General features: G+C 50.1%; 1 non-coding gene across 1 annotated transcript; it reads left to right on the top strand.

The window, feature by feature from the left end:
- The first annotated feature begins 659 nt into the window (after nt 1-659).
- Nucleotides 660-731, top strand: TRNAT-CGU (transfer RNA threonine (anticodon CGU)). Its single transcript has one exon. It is a non-coding gene; the product is annotated as a tRNA-Thr (tRNA).
- The last annotated feature ends 9,813 nt before the right edge of the window (nt 732-10,544 follow it).

The following is a 10,544-nucleotide window of genomic DNA, read 5'->3' as shown; positions in this document are numbered from 1 at the left end:
GGCTTTGGAGACCCTGTCTGAGCAGTGTGCACAAGGGTGCTTAGGACAGAGCCCTGAACAAACAGAGCCTGGGGTATGCCAGGCAGGAAGAGGAAGGGGGCAATCTGGCAGATGGCTGTACATGTATAAACAACTACCATTGAGTGGAGGCCAGTTAGAATTCCACGGCAGAAGGGGGTTAGGCACATATTTCACTGTTCACCAGTGTGTGTCATGGAAAACACCCAAAAAATGCTCCAGTGGAAATTCTGTGCTGCTGACCAGTTAAGAAATGGACCACGCCCATCAAGTATTAGGCCCCGCCCATCATGCAATCCACGCCCCCAAATGATCCCCCCCCCTCAGTTTCTTACCCCACTGAGAGCACTGAAAATAATGCACGATGTTTTCCTCACAGGGCAAAAAAAAAATTAGGAAAGGACACGTTTATAGAGTAGACTGGAATGAAGAGCAAACGAGAAAGGCAATCTGCTAATATCGCCCCAGGTTGGGAAAGCAGACCAGGTCTGGCTAAGCTGCCACGTCGAAGTCATGAAAAACAACGAAAGACGAAAATCGCCTGTGAAAGAAAGCGCTGCCGCCGCTGACTAGAATTGTAAAATGAAAAGATCCCGCATGTTGCGTCAGAAAAGAACGTTTGGAAAAAGCAGTGCTATAGAGGCGCGGTGGCCAAGTGGTAAGGCGTCGGTCTCGTAAACCGAAGATCGTGGGTTCGACCCCCACCCGTGCCTTTCTGCATTTTTTAGAAGGATTCCAATTTGCACCGATTTCGTTCATACACCCGGAATTGGTGAACAGAACTGTGGGAGAGAAATACAAAAGTAAACGAAAGCGCCACCCGGAACCAGAACATAAAAAAATCCGATATCGCCCACAGCATCTGTATCACCACAAATTTTAATTCCTGGTCAGCTTTCGTAATTAAGGTTGGGCCTTGGACCGGAGGTAAGTCGTTTCCTTGTCGCAGAAGATACGAGTTTGGGTCCCAACTTGTATTGAACGTGCTCAATCTAATTTCCTGCATTGCTTTTGCTATACCTGCATATTCATATGACTCCAAAACGTTGGACTAAAGTTGGAAACGGAAAAAACGCTCACCCTACTATGATTAAAGTAGAGTTTCTTTCGATCTTTAGCGTCAGGCACATGCTCGGACTGGCCTATACGGCAATAGGGCAATGCCCGAACCAAAAACGCAAAAGTCTAGTGTGGTCCAGTTTTTTTGGTCAAAGTAGGCGTGGGCCAGTTTGATAAGTTACTTCAACATGTGGCTAGTAGTTTTGACCAGTGCTACTGAATGAATATTCTTTCAAATGGACTATTTGCATCACATTTTATCAAAAACCTTCCCCGTGAGCTCTACTCAAACAGGAAAGAATTTCCATATGCAACTGTGGACCACTTTTTCATTGGTGCCCAAGACAATTCTATGCCCCAGTCCGACCCTGGTCAGGCATGGTCATGGCGGAATGGTGGCATATCATTGGTTAGCGCCTGTGAAAACACAGAGTGTATGAGTAGACAACGGAAGAATGGTTGATGGTGCATTCATTGGACGAAGGGGCGCAGAGTGGATGGTAGCACAGCATATGTGAGACATGTGGCTCAGGAGACATAGTGTAACAGAGTGGGTAACAGTAGTGTAGACATGCATGGAATGTTTAGTATCCCTGTGCTTGCCATGTGCCCTGCTCCAGAATGGATGGTATGAATGATGGGTGCGTGCATGGAAGTTAGAATGTGGGTGAGTGTGGAGGAGGGAGTGGCAGTTGGAAAGGTACAGCTGTGATAGCAGGTGTAATGTGGTCAGATGATGGTGCGACGGCTACGTTGAGCCGTTGCACGTTCTATAATAAAGAGGGCGTTCCTGGGCCTGGCTAGCAGAGCATGCCCGGAGTCCAACGGCAGCAGACCTGTGTCTGCGTGGTCATTCATGGCAGGGGAGGAGGCCTACACCAGGGGCTCCATGAGTGCACATACAAAACCTTAACATTGGCGACGAGGACGGCGCCTGGGCAGGGAAGAGGATTTCGGTCCGCACGGCGCCAGCGGGTGGTGTGGTTCATTCCTCTCAGTGCCTGCCAGCTGCAGTTCGCAGTAATATTTTGACTTCCATTTTGTTCATCCCGGTGGCAGCGGCTCCTATGTGGAGTGCTCGTGCCCCCATGGGATAATTTTTGGAACCACTGTGCAGAACCCTGCGGTGTGCACACTGCGTAGAATGCCCAAGCGAGGCCCAACTGTCAACAACAAAAAAAGATTTGTTTGAATGCGCATGGAATCAATCAGTGTCAAGGGAAGGATCATGGTACAAGAGTGTGTGTAAAAAGACAGATGACCTGAAGACTGTGAGGACGGTGAAAGGAGCTCAGGGTCGAGAGGTGTTTGAAGCACGAAAGGAAAGGTATCCTGCCCCAGTGGTGTTGGTGACGTTCTGAGTTGCGGCCTCTGCCTGCACAGAGGTGCTTGTGTGCTCTTGCACGTCAGGAGTTGCTGCCTCTACGTTAAAGGAGGTGCCTGTGCGCTCGGACACGCGTCGACTTGAAGGGGGAAGGGAACCATGAGTGAGGACGAGGGTGACAATCAGATGGATGGTCAAGTACCTGCAGGAGGTTCAGTTTGAACAAGAGGATGCCATCGCCAGCAAGGCTCTCTGGCCCCCATGCCGGAGTTCGACACACCAGGCAATTCATGAAGCCTGGGGCCGGAATGGTGGAAATTCTTTGACACAGACATTACTAAGGACATGCTGTTAAGCTCTGCTGCGGCTGAAGCCTTAGGGAACGTGCACTTCGCATATGGGGTGTATGTCGAAGACATTAATACTTCGACACAGAAGTATGCCCAGCGGAGCTAATGTTCCGCCAACCTGTGTGCTTACGGCTACCCCAGGAGACCCTGCAGGAGGAGAGGAGTCCATAGGAGAAGGAAGTGTGGAGCAGGGATGACAAGGCTAGAAACAAGATGGAGTACGCTGACCACAAATACCAGGCTCGGCAAGCAAACTGAAGGGTTGCTGATCATGTCCTGGTGCATCAGACTCAGTTCCTCAAGGACACGCCGCCATTTGACCCCTGCCACTGACCATCACAGACTTGAAGGGATCTATGTTCACTTCCGGGAGAGCCGGTGGGACAGTGACGAGGAACAGCTCATTCTTCAGGAAGACATATCACGGCACACCACAGGTTCACCAATTCAGAAGCGTAGACGAAGTGCGTGTGAGAGAAGTATCTGAATATTCGGGTTATGAAGAGGAATTGGATACAGAGGGACAAGCATCTCCCGAAGGGGGATGAGGTGAGAAAGATGCGCAAACCTCAGCCGAGGACAGACAATGCCGCACCACCCGAAATGCGAGACGATGGATGGAAGAAATGGGGGAGGACAATGTTATTTTGGGGGGAGGTGTAGCATTGCGCGTGATCACCTGACCCCAGGGACACGCAGCGGCACATCAGGTTTGACCGCATGACCAATGTTAATGTAAATGCGCAAAGCGCGCTAATAAATCAGTTTCATGCCTGATGAGATCCTGTGTGGCTGTGTCCTCATTTCGCTAACACGCACGCCCTGATTCCCAGTGATGATCCGACCGTCTGTGCAAGACAAGTGGTGTTTTGGGAGAGTGAAAATGTATTCAAGACGAGTGACATCGTCCAAAAACAGGTGCGAGTTAGGAGGTATGCAAGCTCTTGCTCACCAGACTTTAAAGGCACTCATTGCATTCCGGTTCATGGGCAGGATACATTGAATTTAATTGATATTTTATTTATATCGCTCGTAAACAAGTGTTTCAGAGCGCGACAAGGCAAGGGAGGTGAACAGGGGAGAAAAAAACAACGATCTTACTAGGCCCAGTGACATTGAGAACGCAAGTGCATGGGTAGGGGAGAAGGGGAAAAGTGCATGGAAAGGGGGAGAGGTGGAAAGTGCAGAGCAGAGGATAAACAGATAAATAATAATAAATAAATAATAAAGGTAATAAACAGTGGTAGTGCAGCCAGCAAGTGGCAAGCACTGAGTTTAGCAGACAGGGTATGCCTGATGAGTGCAGAAGAAAAGGGGGTGGGTGACTGCATGGGTACAGATACAGACCCCAGTGCAAGGGGTGGCTCGGAGGCAGTGCAGGAGTTTGGCAGGATGAGCAGGCACTTGGGACCGAGGACAGATGGTGGCCAGGTGCACAATGCCGAGAGAGCAACAGATTAGCAGGGGACAAGGGGGTCAAAGGCAGATGCAAAGAGGAAGGTCTTGATGTGCGTCCGGAACCGGAGATGGTTCTCCTCAAGTTTCAGAGTGACAGGGAGGCTGTTCCAAAGGGAGGCCCCAGCCGAAAACAGAGATCTAAACCCAGTTTGTTTCTTTAAAAAACGACTGACCCTGAGGGAGTTTGAGGTAGAGGAGGAAAGAGCTCGAGAGGGGAGGTATTTACGGAGGGATAGTGGAAGGTATTTTGGACCCAGGTCCCAGAAAGCCTTGTAGAAAATGCAGAGGGTTTTTAATTTAATCCTTGCATCCACTGGGAGCCAATGAAGGGATTCCAGAGCTGGAGAGATACAATCCCAGGGATTGAGGCCAAGGACAGGCCTTGCAGTCCTGTTCTGGATTAGTTGTAAAGGGAGGAGAGTGGGGGCAGGTAGATTTAGAAAGGGGCTCTTACAGTAGTCCAACCTAGAGAGAACCAGATCTTGGGAGACAGTGAGCTTCTGGGGGAAGGAGAGGAAAGGCAGAGTGCTTCTGAGGAGGTGCAGTAGGAAGTTTGACTATTTAGAGACATCAGAGATGTGGGCGGAGAAGGAAAGTGTGGAGTTAAAGATAACCCCGAGGTTCTTAGCCTCGCAGGTAGGGGTAGGAGGAGAGCCAAGGGAGGCCGGCCAGAGAGTGAGGGGAAAGGATGGTGAAGGTGTACCGATGAGGAGGATCTCAGTCTTGTTGGCATTTAGACAAAGATCATTGGCGGAACACCAATCTTGAAAGCAGTTAGACAATCAGAGATGAGAGAAGGAGAGGAGGTGGCCGAGGGCAGCCTGGAAAATAGTTGAGTGTCATCCACGTAGCAATGGAAATTTGAGCACAAATTGGCAATGCAGTGGGCGAGAGTTGCCAGGTATTGGTTGAAAAACCAGGGCAAGAGGTTAGACCCCTGGGGAATACCACAGGTACAGAGGGAGAAAGATGATAGGAAGGACCAAAGTTGGGCCTGGGAGGGTCGATAAGAGAGGAAAGAGGTCAGCCAGGCCAGAGCCTGATCGGTGATACCCATGTTATTGTGCAGACGGTTAAGCAAGGTGATATGGTTGACCGTGTTGAAGAGAAGAGATTGAGTAGGATTAGGACAGAGGGAATGTTAGAGTCAAGGTTTGAGAGCAGATCTTCATGGATGTTCAGGAGAGCAGTTTCTGTGCTTCTGGGAGCTCTGAAGCCCTACTGGTGGTCATGGAGAGAGCCAACTGAATCGGAAGGAAGGTTAAACTGAGAGATGGGCAGCTTTTCCAGGAGTTTACCCAGAAAGGGAGTAATGGAAATTGGGTGATAGGTAGCTGCACAAGACGGATCAGCTGTGGGTTTCTTGAGAAGAGGATGCACATGGGAGTGCTTCAGAGTGGAGGGGAAGGATCCTGAGGCAAAGGAGGGGTTGCAAAAATCGGCAAGGGCCCAAGCGAGGGTATCAATGTGGTCCTTGATGGTTTTATAGGAACAGGGACGAACCTGTTTTGACAACACTTTCATAGATGGGACTTGTCTAGCGACCTCATCAGGGGAGAAAAGAGGAAAGAATGAGAAAGAGGGTGGAGAGTGGCTGAAGGAGCGTCAGCAAGCGCAAATAGAGAGGGGGGAGAAGCGGGGAGGGCAGGAGAGGGTGGACAAGATGTCCTAGGTTTTTTAATAAAGTTAGAGGCAAGGGCATTGCAAAGAGCCTGGGAGGCAAGAGGAGGGGTACAGACTGCAGCAGGGTTGGCCAGCTCCTTGCAGATTTTAAAGTGTTCGGCCGAGTTGTTAGATGCCGCAGAGACACGGCCTTCAATATGGACTCTCTTCTTGCTGAGGACAGAGAGTCGGTGTTGCCTTTGGAGCAGGCGACAGGCCAGTTTGTCAGAGGATGAACAAGAAGCCCTCCCTTTCCTCTCAGCCACCCTACAATTACGTTTAAGTGTAACTAGGTCAGAGTCGTCACAGGAATTGCACTTGGCTTTGGACTTAAAACGGATCCTTATGACAGGGGCAAGAGCATCAAGAATATCAGAAATAGAAGAGAAGTGCAAGGACAGGGCTGTGTCAGGGTGTGAGTCAGCCAGGGTGGAGGGGGGAGGGAGAGAAGGTGGCAGCAAAAGCCTCAACTGACACAGGCTTCATGGGCCGGATGTCTGAGAAGGTAGGTGGCAGTTTTGGGTTAGGCTTGGCTTGGAGGGAAGAGAGGGAGAGATGAGAGGAGAGGAGGCAGTTATCGCTCCAGGAGAGAGGAGTGGTCAGAGGAATAGAGAGGGGGAGGCCAGAGGAGATCAAGACATCAAGTGTATGTCTAGCAGAGTGAGTCGAGCCAGAGGGGAGGATAGAAAGGGAAAGGGAATTGCTGAGTTTGCAAAAGAGCACAGAAGAGGAACAGGGAAAATCGAGATGGATGTTGAGGTCACCAAAGAGGAGGAGTTGAGTGGTTGAGGCCAGGAGGGAAGATGAGAGGTCTGCCCACTCGGGGAGAAATGAGGTGATTTGACCATGGGGCCGGTAGAGAGTAGCAACAGTAAGAGAGTGGCTAGGAGAGAGAGAGAGAGACTGCAGACAAGGCATTCAAAAGAGGAGTAAGCCTGAGTGGGGATGATTGAAGCAGGAATCCACACAGGAAATATCAGGGCTACATCCCCTTCGGGCTCGGTGGATCTGGGCGCGGAGAGGATCTTGTAGCCATCAGGGAGGAGAGTGTCAAAGCTCGTGACGGAGCTGGTCGTGAACCATGTCTCGGTAAGACTGAGGGCATCAAGGTTAAGTTCTTCCAAGAGGTGGCAGCTGTCAGAGGAGTGTTTGAAAGCAGAGCGAGAGTTGAGAATGGCAAGATGAAGAAGGTTGCCAGCCTTAAAGACCTTCTGAGGAGGTGTACAAATCAGAGGTACGCCCTGCGGATGTGTGGAGGGAGCCCGAGGTGGGGCAGAGGAGGAGGGAAGAGAGGGAAAGGTAGCCAAGGGGGGAGAGGAGGGGACAGCCAGAGATGAAAGGAAGTTGATGAGGTGAGGGAACCGCCTGTCGAAGAGGAGGAGATTGGCCTTAGGGCCTTGGACCATGACAGTGCCATTTAGGTAGACATTAATGATGACTCTAGAGGAGTTGAAGGAATCTGTGAGGACTTCCCAGCGGGTGCCACCATTAATGGGAGAGGAGGAGACACGACAGAGCACAGAGATCATATGAGGGGTCCATAGAACTGGCGAAGCAACAACAAAGAGGATGTCAGTGAGGGTCTGTCTGGAAAAGGAGCTGCAATAGGTATCAGCGATGGGGATATCATTTTTAAACTTCTTACCAGACTTAGTGAGAAGGGAAGGATAGTTGATAGAGAAGCAGTTGGAGTAGATAGGAGAAACAGATAGCACCATGGGTAAGCAGAGAGAGGAGGCAGTGGGAGGAGTATGCAAGCACAGCGGTATTGAGCAATCACTGGGCTAGCAGGTTACAATTTATGGCCAAAGTTAAATGCAAAAACACACCCAAATTGATTTTGAAAGTCAAATGCAAACCACACCCAAGTCTGACTTCAAAGTTAAATGCAAAACACACCCAAGCCTGAATTCAAAGTTAAATGCAAAACACACCCAAGTCTGACTTTCAGAGTGAAATGCAAAACACACCCAACCCTGACTTTCAGAGTTAAATGAAAAACACACCCAAATTTGACTTTCAAAGTTAAATGTTAAGGCGCCGTAGGTAAAGAAATGGAGTATGAATCAGAAGTCAGAGGGGAGTGCCGAAACAAGTGCATTAGAGAGCTTAACAGGGATACTGTTAAGAGAAGCAGAGGAGAGGGTGAAGGTCCCAAGAAGAGGGGTGGGGGGAAACAGAAGGAGGGAGCAAACCCATGGTGAGTGAGGTGAGAGAGTCTTGGCAGTCCTGTCTCCAAACCGAGTGAGGTAGGAACCTATGGGAGGGTCGGGTTGTGGCAATAGTCTCATGTAACATCCTTTAGCAGATAGGGAGCAGACAGGGGCCTTAGAAGTGGGCCTTTGATCAATGGGCCAGCTGCCGCCTCCCGGACCCGCCAATTGGCTAAAGCAGATGAAAGTAGCCAATGGTGAGGTGGTGGGTTAAGGCTGTGTAGGGCTCACCAAAAGGCTGCATTCATCTTGCTAGGGGACACAGGACTGCAAGCCCAGATCATCACGAGGTCACAGTGAGGCAAAAACATTTGCAGCACAAGAAGCACAACGATGAAATAAAGACATGCTTTTGTACTAATTTAGCTGCGTGTAACAAGCAGTGGAAAATCCCCATAAGAAGACATTACAAATTGATTTTCTTTAGTTTTTCAATAAATCTCACTGCTGGCTGTGCTGCCGGAGGCCTGTGGGCAATGAAGGAGGGCCAAGAGGCTTACCTAAACAGGGCCTGCACCCAGCTGTAGATGTTTGCCGGAGCGCAGGACAGCTGGTAGAGGAAATGAAGAAACACGGAGAGCGCGTGGTCAGCTGATTCTTGCAGGCGGAGTGAAGAAATGAAATCCTGGGGCCTCGAAGTGGGCCTTTGATCGATGGGCCTGCTACATGAATGAAACAAAACGTTTTTTTTGTTTTAGGTAATAGTGGTACTTTGAAAGGGGACCTCTGAGGAGCTGACATCCGTTTATATGGTGGCGCATGTCGGTTTTGTAAACCGAAGATCGTGGGTTCAACCCCCGCTCATGCTGAGGGAAAATGTCCAAATCAGCGGATTTTTTATTAAGCCAATATTCTTTTAAATGTAATAACTCCCACTCTTCACATCTCTCTAAAGCACACAATCTGAATGTTACTTGTCAAGATAATCAGTGCTTGAAGTGGGCCTGGGCCAGCCGGGGCCGGGCCCTGGCAGTATCCAAAAAGTGAGACTGAGCCGGGGCCCTACCGGCGCCCCGTCACACCAGGCCACGGCAGGTTATCATCCCGCCACAGCCGTGACTGGAGATGAGCCCGCTGGCCGTCACCATGAATGAGTCAGGCAACAGGAAACAGCTGTGACTGGCCAGCCAGTCACAGGGTTGCAGAAACTGTTTGAGCAACGCTGTGGCTGGCTGACAATTCCGCCAGTCACAGTTTCCGGCTGCAGGAAGTGCATAGCTTTTGTAAATTGTAACTTCCTCTGGTGACCCCTCACGAGGGTCACCAGAGCAAGTTACAGACAGTGCCACCCTGACCAGCCCTAATAAAAGGGTGCGCGGCTTGTGCAATTTTAGAATGATTTACCTACGGCACCGGATTTAGTAACGTGAATAATCTGGTATCAGGCCTCATACAAAAAAAAAAGATTTGTCATCTTTCCGCCCTACTACGCACAAGATTTCCCAGGAAGCTTGTGCAAGTCTTAATAGTTCTCGGCTTCAGGAACCTTGTCTGAGCAGTGTGCACAAGGGTGCTTAAAACAGAGCCTGGGGTATGCCAGGCAGGAAGAGGAAGGGGGCAATCTGGCAACTGGCTGTACTTGTATAAACAACTACCATAGAGTGGAGGCCAGTTAGAATTCCAGCAGAAGGGGGTTATATTTGCGTTTCACTGTTTACCAGTGTGTGTCATGGAGACCACCAAAGAAATGCCCCAGTGGAAATTCTGCGCTGCTGACCAGTTATGAAATGGACCACGCCCATTAAGTATTAGGCCCCGCCCATCATTCAAGCCCCGCCCCCGAACGACCCCACCCCCCTCCCTCAGTTTCTTACCCCACTGAGAGCACTGAAAATAATGCACAATGTTTTCCTCGCAGGGCAAAAAAATTGTAGGAAGGCACACGTTTATAGAGTAGACTGGAATGAAGCAGTAAACGAGAACGGCAATCTGCTAATATCGCACTAGGTTGGGAAAGCAGACTAGGTCTAGCCAAGCTGAAGCTGCCACTGCGAAGTCATGAAATACAACGAAAGACGAAAATCGCCTGTGAAACAAAGCACTGGCGCTATTGACTGGAAATATAAAATTGTAGGATCCCGGATGTTACGTCAGAAAAGAACGTTTGGAAAGAGCAGTGCTTTAGCGGCGCGGTGGCCAAGTGGTAAGCATACATGCCAACATTCTGTGACCAAAAATCTGTAGGAATCTTAAACTTTCAAAAATAGTCAGGCGAGGAGGTAATGATAGGAATAGGGCGCGTCAGCAGCCCATTGTCATTGAATGAGCCCGCCGTCGCGGGTGCATTCAATGACAATGAGGCACCTGCCACGTCTTCTGCCATCATGCCAGCTCGGGGGAGCCCTTGAAAGACTCACCGGAGTTGACGTGGTGGGGGGCTAATGGCGCCTTTTGTGAAAGGCACCCGCGGCGGAGGGGCGCCTTTAGCCCACCGCCGTGGGCGCCTTTTACATCAAAGGC

This window comes from Ambystoma mexicanum, chromosome 2q (assembly GCF_040938575.1).
Source record: "Ambystoma mexicanum isolate Mex_15411 chromosome 2q, UKY_AmexF1_1, whole genome shotgun sequence".
Classification (NCBI taxonomy): domain Eukaryota; kingdom Metazoa; phylum Chordata; class Amphibia; order Caudata; family Ambystomatidae; genus Ambystoma; species Ambystoma mexicanum.
The sequence above is the reverse complement of the archived record's forward strand: the minus strand, read 5'-3'. Positions and strand labels throughout refer to the sequence as shown.